The sequence below is a fragment of the Bactrocera tryoni genome, chromosome 3 (genome assembly GCF_016617805.1).
Source record: "Bactrocera tryoni isolate S06 chromosome 3, CSIRO_BtryS06_freeze2, whole genome shotgun sequence".
NCBI classification, from domain to species: Eukaryota; Metazoa; Arthropoda; class Insecta; order Diptera; family Tephritidae; genus Bactrocera; species Bactrocera tryoni.
Window position 1 is genome coordinate 32,824,700 of NC_052501.1, and position 21,436 is coordinate 32,846,135.

General features: G+C 35.5%; 1 protein-coding gene across 3 annotated transcripts in view; it reads right to left on the minus strand.

Moving 5' to 3' along the window:
- The window catches only part of LOC120771970 (putative sodium-coupled neutral amino acid transporter 11), a 550,765-nt gene that overhangs the window by 320,940 nt on the left and 208,389 nt on the right, over window positions 1-21,436 (minus strand). The window lies entirely within an intron of this gene.

Below are 21,436 nucleotides of genomic sequence, written 5' to 3' on the forward strand. Positions count from 1 at the left end.
ATTCTGAAATGGATAAACTGTTTTTTGTATTCGGTGTATTTTAGACACATTGCTTTGTTAGGTGCGGATATTTTTCTAAATTACGAAAAAAGGTGCTGACTACATCAACTTACAGATACATATATCACGCAGAACAGTTTACGAAACACTACTACAATGCATTTACATAGTCCCATTTAGAACTGGGCTATTCCAATATCGTCCGACCAAAAATACTAAAAAAGCACGACTTGCGGTCTCCTTAACACTACAAATAGAGTTAATGTGTTGGAAATCTTTGCCAGAAATTTGTAAATGGAAAAACATATAGGCTTACAGTCAGAGAAAGGTTTATGTTCACTGCTTGGAAAAATTACGTGATTAAGTACAATAGGATTGTCAATGCTTTTAAAATAAATGAAAAAAAAATATGGAAACACAATTACAAACAAATGAAGTCGCCCGGGGAAACTGAGGAAGAGGAAGCCCTCCACTCCGTTGGAAAAACCAGATGGAGAAGGACCCGGGGAAACTGGCTTCGCTTGGAGTCTCCAATTGGCGACAAGCAGCGAAAAGGAAGAACGACTCGGCTATAACCCCTTAAGCGGTTTCTACGCCACTAAAGAAGAAGATTGAATGTTGCTTTATTTGTATACTGGTAGTAAAAGACTGAGATGGAATTTGAAGTGCGATTTTCACAGTGTATGATAATATAGTGTTGAAATTGGTCTGATATAAGACTTTACCTAAAGGTGGGGTCACGCCCATTGTTAATTTTTTGTACCTTCTCTTATTTAGCTTTTTCCCGCCAAATATTATAAGAACCCCAACCGACCCACAGTGGTCGGTCTTGTATGGAATCAGCGGCCAAAAAAACTTCCACTGCTATATAAAAGTGAAACTTTTGCCAAAGCTTTTTAAAATCACCCTCTCCCGTTTCCCACTCCGTCACCCCCCGATGGTAACAAATTTTAATCAATTATATTAAATTAAAAAAGTTGATTAACGAAAAAAGGAATTTTTTGAATATTATTCAACTAAATCAAAAATTTATTTACTTTTGCATGATAGTTTCTTTGACTGGTGATGAAAGCAATCGGTTTAGCAAGTCCTGATTTGTAGCGATCCGTTAGTTCTTTCGTGTATGATGGAGTCGATACATCTTAACGTCTTTATCGCTTGACTCAGCAGATTCTTATGAGAGCTCTCCAACTGAAACTGGTGCATATTGAATAACATCGAGAGCGATGTTATGACTGACGAAGGAAGATAATACCAGGAATAATTTGAAGTTAATTCCTTTGCAGGATCTAGCGCAAATCTAGTGCATTTAGAGTTGATTAAACTGTTTGCTTTGAAATTGAATTCAAACAGGACAGCAATAGGGGGTGGACGAATGTCTGCAGTTTTTCTAAATTTGTTTGTGCTCTTTACCATTTTACGATTTTATTATCAGTTATACAGGGACATACTATATGTCGTGACAACTAAATTATTATTATTCGCTTACCACAAACAAACAACAAAATATTTATAACCATATATATATTATATATATGTATAATATTTCTTGTAAAACTCATGAATGGGTCAGTCTGTAGCCCATCTCTCTTATCTGATATTAGTTTCAACGTTCCCGCTCGCTCTACCAGGCAGTTTAGATCCTTACTTTTAAAATTTTCTAGAACAAATTTTGAGTTAAACGAACCATTCCACCGTATACTATGTCATGATTTCAATTCTCATTCCAGCACATTTGATCTAACAGACTCACTCTTTACCATTAAAAAAATTATTTTATCTACTCTTAACAAGTAACATTTAAAAACTATAAACTTTAATCTAATTCTTAATTTCGGCTGTTGAAATTTTTGTTTCTGTAGCTGAGCAGCTTAAGATCGCAACTCTCTTGCCTTTTATGACTCGGCTAATACCGCTCGTTCGCGGATTGCTCCCCTCGCGTCGGTTGGGCGGGAGGAGGGTAATCTTTGGGTATTATTATTGTAACGGTAGTGTTAAAATCTTATAAAAGTGTGGTAAATCAATAACCAAATGCGTCAGAGACATTAAATTTTACGCCACTGTCTCCAACATTGTATAGATAGTACAGCTACAGTGCGTTTGGCTGACATTTTCCCAAAAATATCGGTCTATCTGGTCAATACTTTCCATGACTACAAACCCTATATCGGTCAATGTGGGAGTAATTTTAATGAAATTTAGGCAGTGTACTTTTCTTAAAACCGTGATCAGTGCACCTAAAATGGATAAAATCGGGTGAAAATTAGCTCTTGACCCCATATAACAAACAAATCTTATGCACTTGAAGATATTTCATCACCTTCGATCTTGGAAAGTTGCAAGAATATGAAATCCAAATCGGATACAGCCGAACTTAGCCCTTCCTTACTTGTTAAATTTATATTGTTTGTTTTAATTATATCAAATTTTATTTTTACACATATTTAATATTTATTTATAAACAAATAATATATTTCTAACATACCTACACTATTTTATTTTTACAAAATTAGAAATTTGCTCTTGCGGTGTTTTAGTAGAAGTGTTAGAGGAACTCTGTCAAAGAAACAAGAGCATTGCTGTAGAGACGGAATAAAATGACAACAATGGAGAATGTTAAGTAAGAGCCATATTTAAATTAACTAATTTAAATAATTTAAGTCTAATTGATAACCAAAACTAAATTATAATAATTAAAAAATCAATGACAATAAAAATAATGGTTTTATTAGACAAAGACAATCCGTCAAAAAAAAAAATTGATTGTCCGTGAAAGTAGAGTATACGTTGGACTAAACAAAGTTGTTTGGTGGTCATGTTTTTTGGTATCGCAGTATTAATGTAACTATAATTTTCACCACATGTTTAGACCACTTCGCTTACTAGTGTTAGTTACAACGTAGCGTGGCCTAACGAAAATCCTATTACGTGGTATATGGAAGCTTGGATAATCATTAACCTTTTTCATGATTGTCAATCAACGAAAGTGGGTCGGCTATATCGGTTAAGATCACTACGTCGCCCTAAATGCATATTTCCGTAAAGTTTTCTTTCTGCATACACATATATCTTTGCTTGAAATAATACTGGTATGATGGAATTTTTGTATATGTTAGTAGGAATAATATTAGTCATATTCCTCTCATTTTAAAACTTTGACATAAGAATATCAAGCAAATGAATTGCACATTTGTAAGTTGGGTCAAATTGATTGAGTAGCTGCTGAGATAAGCCATTATCCAAATTCTATACCAAGACACCCGCAAGCATACCGTACCTTCTGACGTTTTCGTTAAAGAGCTAACGGTTAATGCACTTTTAGGCGTTTTGAAAATTGCCTTTGCCTAGGGGTGGGTGTGGTAATTATCCAATTTTACGCAATGTCATACATCTAGCTTTCGTAATATCGTATCTTGGGAGATTTGTCCTTTAAAACTTTTAGGGAACATAAAAAAATTAACCAGAGATGCATCTTTCTAAGTGGTTTCGCTTCAATTTATTGCAGTATCGCCCAGGATTGGGATGTAGTCCGCGTACGAGTAGTCCATTAATTTACGTTTGTAAATTCAAACTTTAGAAATTCCTTTCTTACACTCTTCAAGTGTTTCTTTCGAATTTTTCCTTTTTTGCGCCTGGCTGTCTCCGAATCGAAAAACCACCAACTAGAGCGATCATGTTGTCATAGACGGAATACACGTCTCCAGTGTTTTAGATGTGCGTGCGCTTCGAGGTCTTAACACCGACTCGATACGCACCCGGCTGTGTGCAGCAAAAAACGCACGTCAACAAACACAAGGAAGGTTCGACGCCGAGAAGCTGCAATCACAACAGACAGCAGAACGATTTTCTACTCGACTTGCACTCCTACTCTCTGAGAGCATTCGTTAAGAACTCGGTATAAGGGAACTGTGGACGGCATTTCTAACTCCTTACGTACAGCTGCAACCGAAACCATTGGTTTCCTCACCACCCGCGCCGTTAGTTCTGCTTTCTCCAGACTGGACAAGGAAGCAAAGCAAATGGGTCTGGCAGTGAACGAGGGCAAGATGAAGTATCTCCTGCCATCAAGCAAATACTCATCGCATTCGCGTCTTGGCTTTCACGTCACTGTTGACCGTCATAACTTCGAAGTTGTGGATAATTTCGTCTATCTTAGAACCAGTGTAAACACCACCAACAATGTCAGCCTGGAAATCCAACGCAGGATAACCCTTGCTAACAGGTGCTACTTCGGACTCAGTAGGCAATTGAGAAGGAAAGTCCTCTCTCGACGAACAAAAACCAAACTACTGCTATATGGTGCAGAGGCTTGGACGATGACAACAACTGATGAGTCGACGTTACGAGTTTTCGAGAGAAAAGTTCTGAGAAAGATTTATGGTCCTTTGCGCGTGGTTTGACTATTGACATAGTTCAGCGGATTAAAAGACAGTGGCTACGTTGGCTAGGTCATGTTGTCCGAATGGATGAAAACACTCCAGCTCTGAAAGTATTCGACGCAGTACTCGCCGGGGGAAGCTGAGGAAGAGGAAGACCTCCACCCGTTGGAAGGACCAGGTGGAGAGCGAGCTGGCTACGCTTGGAATATCCAATTGGCGCCACGTGGCGAAAAGAAGAAACGACTGGCGCACTGTTTTTAACTCGGCGATAATCGCGTAAGCGGTGTCTACGCCAGTTAAGAAGAAGTAGTGAAGGAGAATCTGATTCCAATTCTCCTGAGTCTTCTTATGTACTCTGTTATGTTTCAGAGTTACTATTTTTTCCACTCGCCTTTATTAACAATGTCTATTATCCTATTTGTTCAGTCCTAGAAATTTATAACAGCATAGACCTTCACCAGGCCACCCTGCATGCGCGCCGAAGTAGAGATACCAAAGTCAGAAGTACCTTTAAGTCGCTGAAGTTAATTTCATATCGACTCTTTACGCCAAAATAAATGAAAGTCCGTTTTGAGGGTGCGGATGGCTCTTTAAGAATTATCTGATTCCTCATCCGTTAAGAGGTTTACGAAAACCTAAGAAGTATTTTAATTCAAACAAATTGCGTGGGTGCTTGAAACCTCTGATTGTCTTGACTTTATCTGGACTAATTTTGGTATCCTCTTTAGTGACGATAAAGTTTAGGATTGTGATGATATGTGATTTTTACCTGGCCACTCTCATATTGGCATCATAAAGGCTCTTCAATACTTAATCGAAATGGTACTACGATTTTGTTCGGTTGTAGGTTTTCCATTCTTCACTTCAAGGTCAGGCTAACCTTTTCGAGGTTCGATAATATCATACACGAATCTTTCAGTCACGTATTCGGCGATCCCATCCGGCACCGAACCGGTTTTCAAACATTCGAATAGGATTGTTGAACGGAGGGCATTATTCATCACTACAAAATATTGTCAAGTTGTGAAAACTATCTGAATGGTCGACAGTCAACCGTGTTGTATCGAGGTCAAATTTCTAAGTTGAGAAGCAGGGTGGTGTTCTCTTCCCGCCACTGTTTAATTTCAATATTACGTGATCCCCAACCACCTGAGGAAATTCAATGCGGATGATTGTATGATATTGATGTCAGACAGTGGAATCGATGACATGTATTCGAGTAAACAACTATCTCACCTATCTTTCTTCGTTTTAATTGGCAAGGACCCTGATACTCTCCTCCACTGAAAACATGACGACCATATTAACGAAATAGACGAAGGGGTATGGATTGGATCTTATTATCACAGTCGATAATGTCAAAATTCCAATAACAACCTAAGGATTTAAGCGTTACATTTTACAGCCATATATGTATGCCGTTTAATATCAAAGTACAGAGCCGCAATCATAATACTGTCCTGATATTCTAGAAGTCCCTTGTGCAACTTCTATCTGGTTAATGTAGCTGGTTAAACTCTTACTGATCCCGAAACGACCCCGACATACCAAATATACTTCTGTCCCTTGTGCAATGAGTCGCCGCATGAATTTAATGTACTTTTTGCATGCCCACTGAGTCCCAATCATCTAATACTCCTCTTCCTATTGTTCGACACCGTCGAAACAGCACGTTTCCCGAGCCAGACTTTGGGTGCCTTCGCTGACAATAAACTTGAACCTTACCACCTAGGTGAGCATTAGATAACTGCTACAATAACAATAAAATTGTAAAGTTGTTATTTGTTTTGTCGTAATAGTTTAATGCCCGGTTTCACAGTCCATACTTAAGTTGTGCCCAAATAAAGTCTTAGTTAATCATTATTGCAGACTGAGTAGTCGTTTGCGTTTCACAGTCAATGTTTAATTTTTTTAAAATTTTATTATGATATATGGCAACGTTATGGGCAACATATGTTTTACATATGTCGTCCATAAAAATATGTTTGAAATATTTAAATTATAACAGCCAATACATAAATTTGCGAGGAAAGTTATATCTGAAATGGATGAAAACAACAAAAGAACCCCGAATTTTTGGTGAAAATCCCAATCCGATTTCACATTTTTTCACAAAAAATAATTTATTATTTCTCATTATTGTTCTTTTGACAAATAACTGAAAATTCAAAACAATTCAAAACAAAAATTAGCTGTTACTTAAGCACTGCTTAAATATCCCATTTTCTTAAGTATGAACTGTAAAACATTATTTTCCTGTTTTATCTTAAGTAAAACTGAAGTATTACGTGCCCATGAGCCCATTTTTTTTAATTATATGCATGAAGTTTATTTCCACACATTAAGCAAGTTTTCATTCATGACTATTTCTTAGCTAGTATGAAAAACAAGCAAAAAAGACTGAAATCTTAAGCAAATACATCTTAAGATTCACTCCATTCTAAATATATCTGATAAAAAATATTACATACCAAAACATCATGTCTATCAACCAAACTACCAAAGGCAAATGAAACTACCAATTTGGGTCCGATCGGACCAAAACGACAACGCTCTGATGAGGAACAGGTACACCCTTGAGTAAACTGCCACATTGCCGTCTATGAAGATGGATGAAGTGGCGACATCATTAGTAGTGAATGAAAGTAGTTTACACAGAGGGGAAAATGAGTTCAAAGACTTTGTTATCATTTGCCGCCAGTTTGTGCGGACATTCGAAAGAACTTCAGTGTACATTTATGAAATTTGAATGTCTCAGACGCCCTATTAAAGAGTATCAAATATGCTGTGAGGTCAATAGTCGCATCTGCCAGTAGGCGATGTTCAATTAAACCGTAAGTCCAGGTAAATCGAAAAAAGGATCCTTGATTGTAAATGATTAAAGAATTTAACTGGAGCTTGTAAGGTGCAGCTAAAATAACAAAAATATATAAAGAAACAACAAATACAAATGCAGCGTTTTCGAAATGTAAACCAATTTTTTGAGCGCAAATACGAGTAAACAGTAAACCTTAACCCAGTTCTGTGAATCCTACCCAAAGAACTCTCCAGCATGGAAGGGTAAAACCAGGCATTGGAATTCAAATAAAATTTTGTATGTATAATATACATATACATATATATTAACATTTTTTAACAAATATACTCATATCAGCTTTATATCAGACTTTAACAACCTTCTAAAAAATTATATAAAAGTATACAAGGTCTGTCGCAAAAGAAACAGAACTTTTTAAATATAACTGTTTCTGGTGGCGCCACCTATTGGTGGGTATATGAAATAAAAAGTTTGATCTCTTGTTGACATTTCGTAAAAATTTTAAGACAATTGGATAACTACAATCGATGTTATCGATCGAAAAGTGACAGCAGCTTTTGGTCATCGGTCGTAAAATGCAAAGACCAATATTAAATTTTGTTTTAAACTTGGGAAAACGTTTACGGAAACATTTCAAATGATGAAAAAAGTTTATGGTGATCAGTGCCAGGTCGTGAGGACCTCTGTGACGATCAGAAGTCGGTCGTCTTCAGAAGTCAAAAATAAAGACAATGCTGATTTGTTTTTACGATCTCGAGGGTATTGTACACCGAGAGTTCGTCCCACCTGTCCAAACGATTAATGCTGTTTTTTAACTTGGTGTTATGAAGCGTCTTATGTCACGCATTCGTCGTGCTCGGCCACAATACTGTAAGGCAGGGTCCTGGCGCCTGTTGCACGATAATGCGCCGTGTTATCGGTCGACGTTTGTCACAGATTTTTGGACAAAAACTCCATATTATTCATTAATCACTCACCCTACTTTCACCTGATCTATTTGTCCTATTTGGAAAACTTCATTTGCCCATGAAAGGACACTGGTTTCAGGACATTTCAGCTATCCAAAAGGCGACGACCGATATTCTAAAGAGCATTCCGAAAAATGACCCTAAACACTCATTTGAAATGCTAATTGACCGGGCTAAACGCTGTATCGAAACACAAGGAAACTACTTTGAATAAGAAAATATAACTTTTGAAAAATATTAATTTTTTGTTGTTTTTTTTAACAGTCCTGTTTCTTTTGCGACAGACCTTGTATATTGCATAAATACTGTAACTTTTTCAACTAGGATATTTGTACAGTTTACTATTTTTAACGAGTGTCTAAGCCAAACAAAATCAATATTCTTTCATTTTAGACAGTTCTTTGTGAGCACTAAGCTGATAATAGGTACTTAGACACCAAATGATCACAATAGCGTGTAGGCAGTAAAAGATTTTTCATCAGTTCGTTCACCAGCATCTACATATTTTTGATACGAAACAAATTAGACTGTAAGGAATCGGAACAATTAAAAACCAAAATTTATCGCAATAAAGCTTTCGATGCCTTTATTCGCGGTCTACGTGGCTACCACCTATCACGTCTTCTCTGCATGAAGAAATCTACAGGCTTTCCTACTGTTTTACACTTATTATTGAAGAAAGTCCTGATTGATTGGTACAACCTTTGATCTAACATAGAAAGTAATATAATATACAGGCGTAAAATCGCATAATCTTGGCCAAACTTCATGCAATGTGTCTTCAATGTGACGTGAAGCGTGGAGCGACATCTTGTCTTGTGGAAAATAAAGATTGTTCGCGTCGATTTCATAAAATTCTTGAAAAAACAGTCGGTCAACATCATGTTTTAACGGTCGCTATAGATGGTCATGGCATTTTCTTTCTCATTTTGAAAGAAGTAACAAACGGTAAGTTTTTGGGAAGCAATTGCGTTTCCTCACCCCAATAACGACAATTTGTTAGGTGATGAAGTCATTAAGCCAGAAATTAGCTTCATCTGAGAAGACGATATTCGAAAGCCACCGGAGAACGTGAATATATTACTTTTTTTATACTTATACTAATAAATAAATAAACAAATACTTTTTTTCAACATCTCTGGTATATAAATGTATGGTATGACACAATGTGATTGGGCAGTGGAGATATACGACTGCAACGACATCTATTGATAAAATACGAAAATACTTTTTCGACTCCCCAATATAATATAATATATACGAGTAATATAACAATCACCTCGCTCTATGGCACCAAAACTACCATAAAAACCAGTGCACACTGACAGAATGCTCAAAAACAATACTCGGTATTTATTTCAGTCGATTTTAATAGATTTTTTCTTAAAACCGAGCTGTCGGCTTTGACATGATACATTGTGGCAAAAAAGCCCCGCAAATTGTAATTAAATTGCCCGGCCAAAAGATATTTCAAAAAAATGTATTTAGCTAAGTTTGTAGGACTGTTCTTAATTATTATGCCAAATATGAGCGCGAGCTGTTAGCCAATTTGTTTGCAGTAACTGCTTAAGTCGGTGCACCTTAGTAGTGTGTTGAGATTTGTCATTTCGTGTGCGAAATCGTTGTAATTGTAGGAAACGGCTTATGGCGATTCAGATTCATCAAAAACATAAGTCTAGGAAAGGTACAAAGACGGTCGAGATATGTTGAAGACATGTCGTGTTCTGGACGACCTTCGACCTCTTTATCCGATGAAAATATTGAAAAAGTGAAAGAAATGTGGTTTAAAAATCGTCAGACAAATATTAGAGAGTCTGCTTGGCTTGATCGTGCGAATTTCGATCCCACATTCATGGGAGAGCATTATGACTGTCGACGAGACATGGGCTTTACATGAGCATGGATAAATTGATCCGAAACTCTTTGGATTCGAGAGAGAGAGAGCACTGTCAAAAGTCCACATTTTTATAACATCTACCAATGATGCCACTGCAAGGAAAAATATTAGATTTGGGTATTTAATAAATTATACAAAACACTAAATTAAACACTTTGAAAATGCATGCATATATAAATGCTAAAATGCAAAATCATTAATTAGTTTTACATAAACATTTATTTTGCCGAAAACATGTTCACTTTGGGTCAATGAAATTTTCATTTCTCACTAATTTCGTCTTTAGCTTTTTTGTCTAAGCAGTTCATTGTTTTGCTTTGTCAATGTTTGATTCGTAGCTCCATGAACTTTCAGTGCATTAAGCCATACCAAACCGTGAGATCATGGGGCTCTCTCAGAAAAGCGAAGAGAGGAGTTTCGGATCGAATTTATCCATGTTTACAGAGTTTGACAAGCAAACAAGTCAACAACCATCGGAAAAAACCGAAAAAACACACCAAAGCCGATAAGATAAATGTTAATGAATAATTAAATAGTTTACGTTTTATTTATAATTTCCGTGTAATTTTTTGTCATAATATATATGTATCATGATTTTACTATGCATATGCCGAAGATGCATTGCACTGAAAAGTCGAAATTGTGTGTAGTGGCACCCAGAAGGCAATCAAGCCGGAGGAAGGAACTGCAAAGGTAGTCCGCCAAATTTTTTAGCGACTGAGAGCAATTTGGAAATGAGATTCATATCCTGCATTCTCAAATGTGTTTTTCGTCAGGACCATTTTCAACATTCAATTCCGGAGCCATTTGATAGGCAAAATCAATACAAAAGTATGTTATGCAATGTGAATATCGACGGTTATTATTAAATATTTGATGATTGAACAAGTCGAGTGACTACAGCACGGAAACGCCAAAGTAACTGTAATCATAAATACTATTACCTGATATGTTCATATGGTACATATAGGGGTATTCCATACCAAATCGACCACTTACGAACCTTTCGACCCCTTTGGATTTTGCTGAAACTTATCCATCCTTTTCTACCCTTTGAAAAACATTTTTTGAGAATTTTTCAAAATTTTTTCATCCAACTTCAAAAAAAGTTATGGAATTTTTTCAGAAAAAGGCTTTTTATTTTCTAAATAGCCATAACTCTTGTGAAATTGACTTTTAAGGGACCTTTTTTAAATTTTTGTTTTCGAAAAATACACGAAAAAAATTTAACACGATCAATTATATAAAATAATCGGTTTTTTTTAAGTAAAATCGTCATTTTTTGGAAGTTCGCCAACAATTATAACAACGTCACATGTGTTCAACAGCAACTTTTTTATACTCTTGCAACCAGTTGATATAGTTTTGTTCACCTAACGGTTGTACGTATCACCTAAAACTATTCGACTTAGATACAGGGTTGTACACTATATACTTATATATAAATGATCAGCATGACGAGAAAAGTTGATATCCGGTTGACTGTCTGTCCGTCCGTCCGTCTGTGCAAGCTGTAACTTGAGTAAAAATTAAGATATCTTAATGGTGGTGGAAGTATTTGCAAAAAAAAAGTCGTGTTCGTAGTTGGGCATAATCGGACCACTGCCACGTCCACAAATCGCCATTAACCGAAAACTTATAAAGTGGTATAACTAAGCACTAAATTAAAATATAAAGCTGTAATTTGGTATAAAAGTTATTTGAAAAAGTGGGTGTGACCCCAAGCTCTAACAAGCTTTACGTATCTCCTAAACCACCTATGCTATCCCAAGCTAATTTGCTGAGTACAAATCTTCTAAGAATTCCTACCAACTGTGTGAAAATGGATGAAATCGGCTGATAACCCCGCTCACTTGCCATATAACGGTACTGCTAAAAGCGCGATAAATCAATAACTAAAGACACCAGAGACATTATATTTTACCACTGAGATTGTATGAGAGAGCTTTCTGGAAGTCAGCGTGAAAATTGGACGTTAGACGTGGCACCGCCCACTTTTTGGTGAAATCCCATATCTCAGGTCCCGAAAAAACCGATTTCAACAAAATTTAGTACATTGCATTATTTTTACATTCTTACGACACATTGTGAAAATGGACGAAACCGGATAAAAACCTCGGCTACTTCCCATATAGCACAGTTTTAAATTCCACATCATTCGTTCAGTTTCCAGTACACAAATCAAGAAGAAATTAATATAACGGAATAAAACTTTGCACGAATAATGTCTTTAGTGTGTGCTACCTTATGACCAAAAATTGTTAAAATCCAACAAAAACTGTTCAAGATGCTGGGTACCGGATATTTATACTCCGGTAACTATAGTTGACTTTAGATCAAAAATATCGGTCAATATGTGATATACATTATATGATAAGCAACAATTTTGTATAGACGGCTGTGTGGTACGTGATGTGCTGATGTTAATAACTAAAACTTCTATAAATGAAAACAGATGCTGCGCCAAATAACATTCATTCCTGCAGCCATTGTAACGCAACAAGTGGTCGTGACCACAACCTTCTCCATTGTTTGTCCGGAAAGTAATAGGAGCGTGCGCGCACCGATTGGATTCGGTAGATAGCGTTCCTAGCTAAAGAACTAGCGGCTGGTCAGTTGTCTCCGAGCACCTGTAGAATCAGGACAAACATTTTCGCGCGACGTGTTTCTGTAAGTGGTGCAAGCCGAAAATGCAGCGTTCGTTAGAGCAGCGTACCTCTGCCTAAATTAAATTCTGTATGAAACTCGGTAAATCTGCGGTAGAGACGTCTGATACGATCAAGCGGGCTTACCCAGATGTTGCTTTAGCGAAAAGTGGTGTGTAGAGCGTGCTGGGAGACCTGCGACTTCAACAAACACCGACAATGTCGGGGTCCAAGCAGCGTGCACCTCGGCTCTCAAGGCTAGAATGACTTCCGTGACGCCTTCAATGCTTGGAAATCGCGCTGGCAGTGCTGCATTGACGCAGAAGGTGCCCATTTTGAATGTTTTTAAAGGATTGTCCTATTAATTTTCGGACAAACCCTGTATAAAACAAAATTACTATCACGAATGAAGGAGATAGAGATTACCACAAGTCTTTACCGTTACTTTTTCAGTTTGGGCTGGGACAGATGAGACCAATAAAGTAGAGGTAAACTGTTATCAATTTGAATGACTTTTAAAAGACCTAACTAACGAAAAATCATAAGTTAGCGTTATAACATCGCTGTAAAATCCAGGTGTTTTAATTAAGTTTTTGTATTCTATTTTCACACCTTTTTCTATTTTGCATTAAAACACAAAAGCAAGGTACATCAGGGAATGAAAGTGCTTATAAACCAAGAAAATTAATAAAATGTTTACATACAACAGCTTTTAGGCAATGCAGTGATGTTGTTTAATATTTTATTTGGAAGCTTACATGATTTAAGCTCATTTTATTGCCTTGGGCTCCATTACAGTTTCTAAGGAGGATGGAGTCATGTGTAAAAGATCACGCAAGTCAGGAAAGTTCTCTGATAGTTATTCACTTGGGAGTGGCCGGAAACGATTCTTTTACACATGGCTCAAGCAGCTCACAACTTCCGGTCTTTGACCAAGTGTCCTCTGGGTAGCCTAAGAACATCCGCTCGAAGGCGAGCTAAAGTGAGAATGCGAAACATCCCCTACATAAGGTCGTGCGCTGGGTTTAGGACCCGCCACGTAAAAAGCCAGCCATTGTAATTTAAGTGTGCTCTGCCCAATCCATAAAAAAGGGAGACCCCACAATCTGCGCCAACTACCGTGGGATAAGCCTCCTCAACATCACATATAAGGTTCTATCGAGCGTATTGTGTGAAAGATTAAAGCCCACCGTCAACAAACTGATTGGACTTTATCAGTGTGGCTTTAGACCTGGCAAATCAACAACCGACCAGATATTCACCATGGGCCAAATCCCGTGAAAGGAGAATCGACTCACACCATCTTTTCGTCGATTTCAAAGCTGCTTTCGACAGCACGAAAATGAGCTTCCTCTATGCCGCGATGTCTGAATTTGGTATCCCCGCAAAACTAATACGGCTGTGTAAACTGACGTTGAGCAACACCAAAAGCTCCATCAAAATTATTCGAGCTGCAGAACTTAATCGAGCGAACTTTTATAAGAGTGTACAGCTGCTGGCGTATGCCGACGATATTGATATCATCGGCCTCAACACACGCGCCGTTAGTTCTGCTTTCTCCAGACAGGAAGCAAAGCAAATGGATCTGGCAGTGAACCAGGGCAAGACGAAATATCTCCTGTCATCAAACAAACAGTCGTCGCACTCGCGACTTGGCTCTCACGTCAATGTTGAAAGACATAACTTTGAAGTTGTAGATAATTTCGTCTATCTTGGAACCAGTGTAAACACCACCAACAATGTCAGCCTGGAAATCCAACGCAGCATTGCTCTTGCCAACAGGTGCTACTTCGGACTGAGTAGGCAATTGAAAAGGAAAGTACTCTCTCGACGAAAAAAAACCAAACTCTATAACTGACTCATAATTCCCGTCTTGCTATATGGTGCAGGGGCCTGGACGATGACAACAACTGATGAGTCGACGTTGCGAGTTTTCGAGAGACTCCATATAGAATAATGTAGTTTCAAATTAAACATTCAAACTTGAAAAGTTTCCAGCGGCTTCAGGAAATTTGTAAGCCACTGAAATATCTATGCCCGAATAATATATTATTTGATATAGCGAGGGATATACCCCGTTTTTACGATGGATGTGCTCGAGTCTAAACTTAATAAAAAGTTCACTAGGATTTTTTCTTTTTTCTGAACAATAATTATTATTTATAATTATTTATTTATTATTATAATTCATCATCATAATGATAATATTCTTCTATACAAATACATTCAATAACAACAATTTACTTATTTCATCGTTTACTTTACAAATACAATAATTATATTTTCTTTAATATTTATTGATTTCGGTTTTTTTTTATTACTTTGTCAATTAGTTGTGTTCAATTATTACTTTTCTCTTATAAATTAGTTCATGGTTTTGGGGGTTTGTCTCGTATTTTTTACCACATTTCAACTATGCTTTATGCTTAATTATTAATTTTTCGTAACTTGTATGCAGTTACTTTATTAATTTCAATAATTTATCATTTTGTTGCTCTATAACAATCAAAGAAATCTATTCTTTCGTGAATTTCTGAATTCTTATCTATGTATGTATGTTAAAAATTTTTTTTATTAAACAATGTTGTTCATGCTTTCTCTTTTTTCCGCTTCGCATCAATATGCAATTTTTTCCCATTGAAATTCCTTTATAAGTTTTTTATATGCAGTATTATATTAATAATTTTCTGTATATTTTTTATTGTGAATAAATTTGACAATTTTTCTTTTAATTTATTCGACCTACAACAGTTGACCTGTCTGTGTTTAGGATATAAAATTGAATTTTACATTAAGTTTAATTGCCTAAATCGTGTTTACTTCAAGGAAATTTACGTTTTTTGCATTGTAATTATCGATTCAATTTCTGATATACAAATGTACATATGTATTCAATTTCAATATCAGTTATTTCATTTACTGATCGTTTCCGCTCTCTGATAATGTGTTTGTGTTTAATTTGTTCCGTGCGTATATGTGTGTATGTATGCATATGTAAATGTGACTGTGTGTTTCGTTATTGAGCTAACTTAATTTAATTAAGTTAAAGTGGAAATAATTACAATAACTACAATATAATAACATTGCCTGCAGTGTAGGCTGACTGAAATATAAAACAAAAAAAAAAAATTATTGTTTTGTGTGTTATCAAAAGTGCAACTTGACGGTCGCTTGCAAAACGACTCATTCTTTCATTTAGCATTCTTCGTGCTACCATCTCATTCACCCAAATTTATTTTAGTACTCGTACATATAGGTACGTATGTAGTAGTCGGTCCAATCGTAGTTAATCACGTTTAAGCAACTCTATTCCGTTGATTATTTATATATATTTTGTATTAATTTTTGTACGCAAGGTTATTTTTATATGATTTAAAGTAATTCAATTCGTAATTTAACTAATCGTTGACATTTTTATTTATTTAATGACTAACCACTCTCTACCCTAGCTCTTCCCTTATGTCTTCGTCTAAACATTTAAATCTAATAACCTAAAATTTCGATTTTTCTGCAACTATTAACTTTATTACATGTCATTGACGTTTTTTTTTTATCATTACTTTTTAATTTTAATACAATAAATTAATATTAATTTATTATTTAGGCATCTATTCATGTTAACTATATTATATCAAAAGTTATACAAAAGTATCTCGTAACAAGTTGTTGTTTATTCTAGTCGATTTCTCGCTTCCATCGCATTGCATTCTGCTTGTATTGAATTGTTGGTTTGTGTTTGTCTTTCAGATTTAGCGATCGAGTCAAATCGAGAAGTCAATATTATGGAAATTATCGATTATTTAAAATGGGTGTCAATTTTAAATTACAACATAATCCGACAGCTTTGCACATACATACAAACAGCAACATACAATAAATCATCGGGCACTATTAAAAGTAATTATGGAATACATTCACAAAACGACTACATCTAAACCTGAAACAAAATTATTAATGTAATTTTTGTATAGGAAACGTAGGCGTATGGATCAAACTATATACAAAGTCAGTTGGAATAGTATCTGTCTGCTTAAATAAGGAAAACACCCAAATAAATAGAACTCAACAGTAATGTATGGTATATTAAATAGCAACAGATTCTAGCTGAATGGTAAATACATTCAACACATTATAAACAATTATATCCCAGCATACATATATTATTCCTTTGAAAGGCTCACCGTAATAAATATCTGGCACAAACTCACTAAATTATTGTGATAATTAATTATTACAGTAACTACATCTACCATTTTGATTTTTAGGCTGGCATTTAGCCAGCAATCAAAAGAGGATTCTGGTGCTAAACATATACATACATACATAGGTATACATATATTTATATACAAGTACGAATGTGATTTTCATTATTTCAAATAGAAGCTAATTTAATTAACGATTTGACCATTCGAGCTGCAAAATTAATATTGTTTATATATGTATATACTGATTCAATATATAATTTCTGAACCTTCTTTACAATATGCGATAATCTTTTATTGTCAATAATTTATGAAGCTACAAGTAATTGAAAAATATCAATATGTACACATGCATGTCTACCATTTTTGCCACTTGAACAATAGCGTCCACAGAAAATTTGAATAAAAATGTTAACGGTCGAATTGAAATGAGCTGTGCATGTATCGATTGGATGGGTATGTATCGTATACAGCCTGCGCGGAACTTAAATTTAACAAATATGATGTCATTAAAACATATAAAATACGGACTGTTCAGTAATGTGTATATTTCTGTAATTATAATTCGAAGTTAACAATTTTGTAAAATCATAAATTTGAAAATTTTGTGCCGATTCCATAAACATACATATAATCAAAATTATAATTTTAAGACAGAAAAGTGTAAAGCAAATTTAGTTTTTAGCTAACATTGACATATTTTTATAGGCACATGTACATATGTATGTGTATAATCTTCGTATGCACTTCTTTCATAAAGTAATCTGTCAGTTTAAAATAGTAGTTTATCATACTCTTGGTTTGCAGGCAAACTTTTGTTCGTTTTCATAGAAAATCGCTTTGAATCAGTGGAAACGAATGTTGGCATCAACGGTAGAAAGTGTCATATGTAGTATGTACATAAGTAAAAGTTTTTCCACTCAATATATTCACACCGACCAAATCGCAACGCGTAATTATTCAGCCTTCCATTATACCCTTGCAACATATAAGGTACTGGGTTTGTCTGGAAAGTAATAATATTGAGTCGATTTAAAAAAAATCGTTACAATTCTTTGAAAACTTTCAAAATAGGTTCCTCCAGCGTCGATGCAGCGCTACCAACGCGATTTCCATTGAAGGCGTCACGGAAGGCATTCTCCGGAACAGCCTTGAGAGCCGAGGTGCATGCTGCTTGGATTCCCTTACATCGGCCTTTTTAAGCAAGGAAACAAAAAAAAAACGTCCGGGGGTGCCTCATCTGGGCTGTAGGTCGGCTGGGGAAGCGTTGGGATCCCGCCCTTGGTTAGATAGCTGTTCACAAGAAAGGTGGTGTGAGCCGGAGCGTTGTCGTGGTTCAACCTCCAATCGGCCGCGATGTCTTTTCGGACCCGCTTGAACCTTCGTTTGAGTCTCTTGAGGACTTCCACGTTGACGGTTTGTCCAGGAGGAATAAATTCATGGTGGCGATTCCTTTAATGTCGAAAAAACAATGAACCTCCTTTTCAGTTTAGATTTTTCCATTCTTCCGGTTTTCCTCAGCGACCTCTTCCCGGCCCTCAAAAAAGTCCTAGTGCCACCGAAATACACCAAGTCTTGCTAAAGCAACATCTGGGTAAGCCTGCATGATCATATCAAACGTCTCTGTCGCATATTTACCGAGTTTCATCCAGAATTTAATCGCGTACCTCTGCTCTAACGAACGCTGCATTTTCGGCTTGCACCACTCACAGAAACACGTCGCACGAAAATTGTTGTCCTGACCCTCGCTAGCTAGGAACGCCCTCTACCGAATACAGTCGGCGCGCGCATGCTCCGAAGTACAGTCCTATTGCTTTCCGTACAAACCCTGTACCTAGTTTTGTTCATCTATCGGTTGTTTGTATCACCGAAAACTAATTGAGTTAAATAGCCGCCCGCCTGTGCAAGCTGTATATCGAGATATCTTAATAAAACTTGACACACAAGCTTCTTGGCACCATAAGAAGGTTGGTATTGCAGATGAGCGGAATCGGACCATTGCCACGCCCACAAAATGCGATTAGTCGAAAACCTATTGTACCATAGCTAAGCTTCACAAGAGGATACAAAGCTATAATTTTGTACTACGAATCGCATTAAGGAGTGGCATGAATAAACGTATAACAATATATATACATCTATCTTTCTTTCTTTCTTCTTTAATGCCGGTAATGTGTGAAAGCGGTCAAGGAATTATTAATAAAATTGCGTGGAAACACTTAATTAATGTTAACCGTTAACGCAAGCAGTCAAAATATATTCAATAAACATTTGTTATATGATTTTGGACTTTAATTGAAGCTTAAACCGTATTTATTAGTCAATGCAAGTGATATTTCAATGAAAATTGGTGGAGAAGCTTTCTTAAAAGTATATTTAATGCTGAATATGAATGAAATTGGTTTAGACCTTATCACTTATATACTGATTTACGATCCTCTGGTTGGTGCTCACATGCCCAATATATTATATATAGCCAGTTTCGTTGAGGTTTTCATTTGAGTTAATTAGGTTGATTTTAATCCAAACACCGCGAAAGTTAGGATAAGATAATAATATAACTAAGTGGCTTACAACAAACACGTGTTAGTGCGTGAAATGAGCTTTCCGAAAAGGTATAGCATGACCCGATGCGACGAATAAAACTAGAACTACGCGCTTTCAGCGCCAACTAGCGAAAATACCGCAAGACTTTTTTGACAACCCATTATATAAGTTAATAAATTCCGTAAATACTTTGATTGTAATCCATTGACGATTTCGTTAAACAAGGACACGCTTTTGATCTTAGCGAATTCCGAAAGTACAAAAAGTTTGGTTACACCCGAACTTAGTCCTTCTTTACTTGCTTTGTATTATTTTCTTGTGTTTACTCAACACTCAAAATATTTTAATTTAGAACTGTTACAGAGAAGAACACAGAGCGTGGGCCCGGTTACAAGCCACCCGTTACCTTTTGTCTTTCCCTGCGCCTCCATTCCTTACGAAGCTACGGGTTGTCAAAACAAATTTTTCCCCAACTGAATAGGATTTAAGAGCATAAATAGTGTTGCCGGAGCAACATCGTTGTGTTTTTAGTGTTAAAAGAGCGCATGTGTATTAAAATATTGAAAACAAATTCTGCAAGTTTGAAGGCCTGTCAATTGAGTTACAACAACATAAGTGCAAAGATGTGTAACGGTTGTAAAAGTTTTTAACTGCATGCACACTTTGAATTTAGGATGGAGGATGAGAGACAAACCGAGGTCTTTCCATTTATCCATATACAGTATATAAAAATATTACAATTTTTCAATTACAGAAACGATAAATATTTTTTCCGGTGAAGAATATTCAATTTACATAGTACTTAGGTACATATATCGGCAGCAAATAACGAGCGTTCACAATTTGAAGTAACATATGGGTATAGTAATACCAATACACCACCAAATTTATACGATTTATGCAGTTACAAAAATGTTTTTGTTTTTTTTTAACTACTCAACACGTATTCCCTTCCAAATATGTATTGGTGTATACATACTTAGTTTTATATGGCATTTACTATGCTGTTGTTATTTATATATACATACATATATCTATAAACATATGCACCTATGTATATATGCATATATACTTATATGTATATGTATATTATACATTGTTTTATATATGTATTTTAATTATAGTTTTGGATTGACGGTGTTTTGTTATAAAATTAATCTTATTACCATTTACCTTTACAATAATTCTTATTTATACTTTTACTGTGCGCTTCATTGATTAAAACTAAATAAAAATGCTGTTCTTATACTTTTTATATCGATTTTGTTTGTTCACATAATAACAATAAATCTCATTGTTATTTGTTTAATTGTGGCTGAGTCTATTTACTTTTCCGAATAATCTGCATTGTTGATAGCTTGCAAACATACTATGAATTATTTACATATGTGTGATAATTTCTCGAGAAATGTGCCTACGATATTGATCCTCGTTGGTCACAAATTTATGTCAATTAATTGCTAATAATGTTTTATTAAAGACTTTTTTGCTTTGACTTGTTTATATTCATTTTCGTTAGTTATTATTGAATCTATTGTTACGAAAACAATTGTATATATGCATGTATGTGTTGGTATATAAAGTCGCATTAGTAACCATAATTCTGCATTTCCGAAGTTTCAAGTCGGTAGTTGTGTGTTACATTGCTCCTTTATTTAGTTCTTAATGTGTCTCTAAGTTGTTTTAATAATCATTTACTTTTTGTTTTGCTTGCTCTTGTGTGTGTGTGTGTGTGTAGTTTTAGTCTAATATTGTGTTTATTTGCTGAAGATACAGTATTTTTTTAGATTTAAATCAAGTAAATTTTACTATTTTAAATATTGGCTTTCGGTTTCTTTACGTTTTCTTTTATTTTAATAAAGTACTTATAATAGGGCTTTACCTAAAAAACTAAACTTTTGGCAGTTTTTGGTTTAAATATTATTTTATTTTTTATATATTATCTTCAGTTTATTTCTAACTGTAATAAAATATGATTTA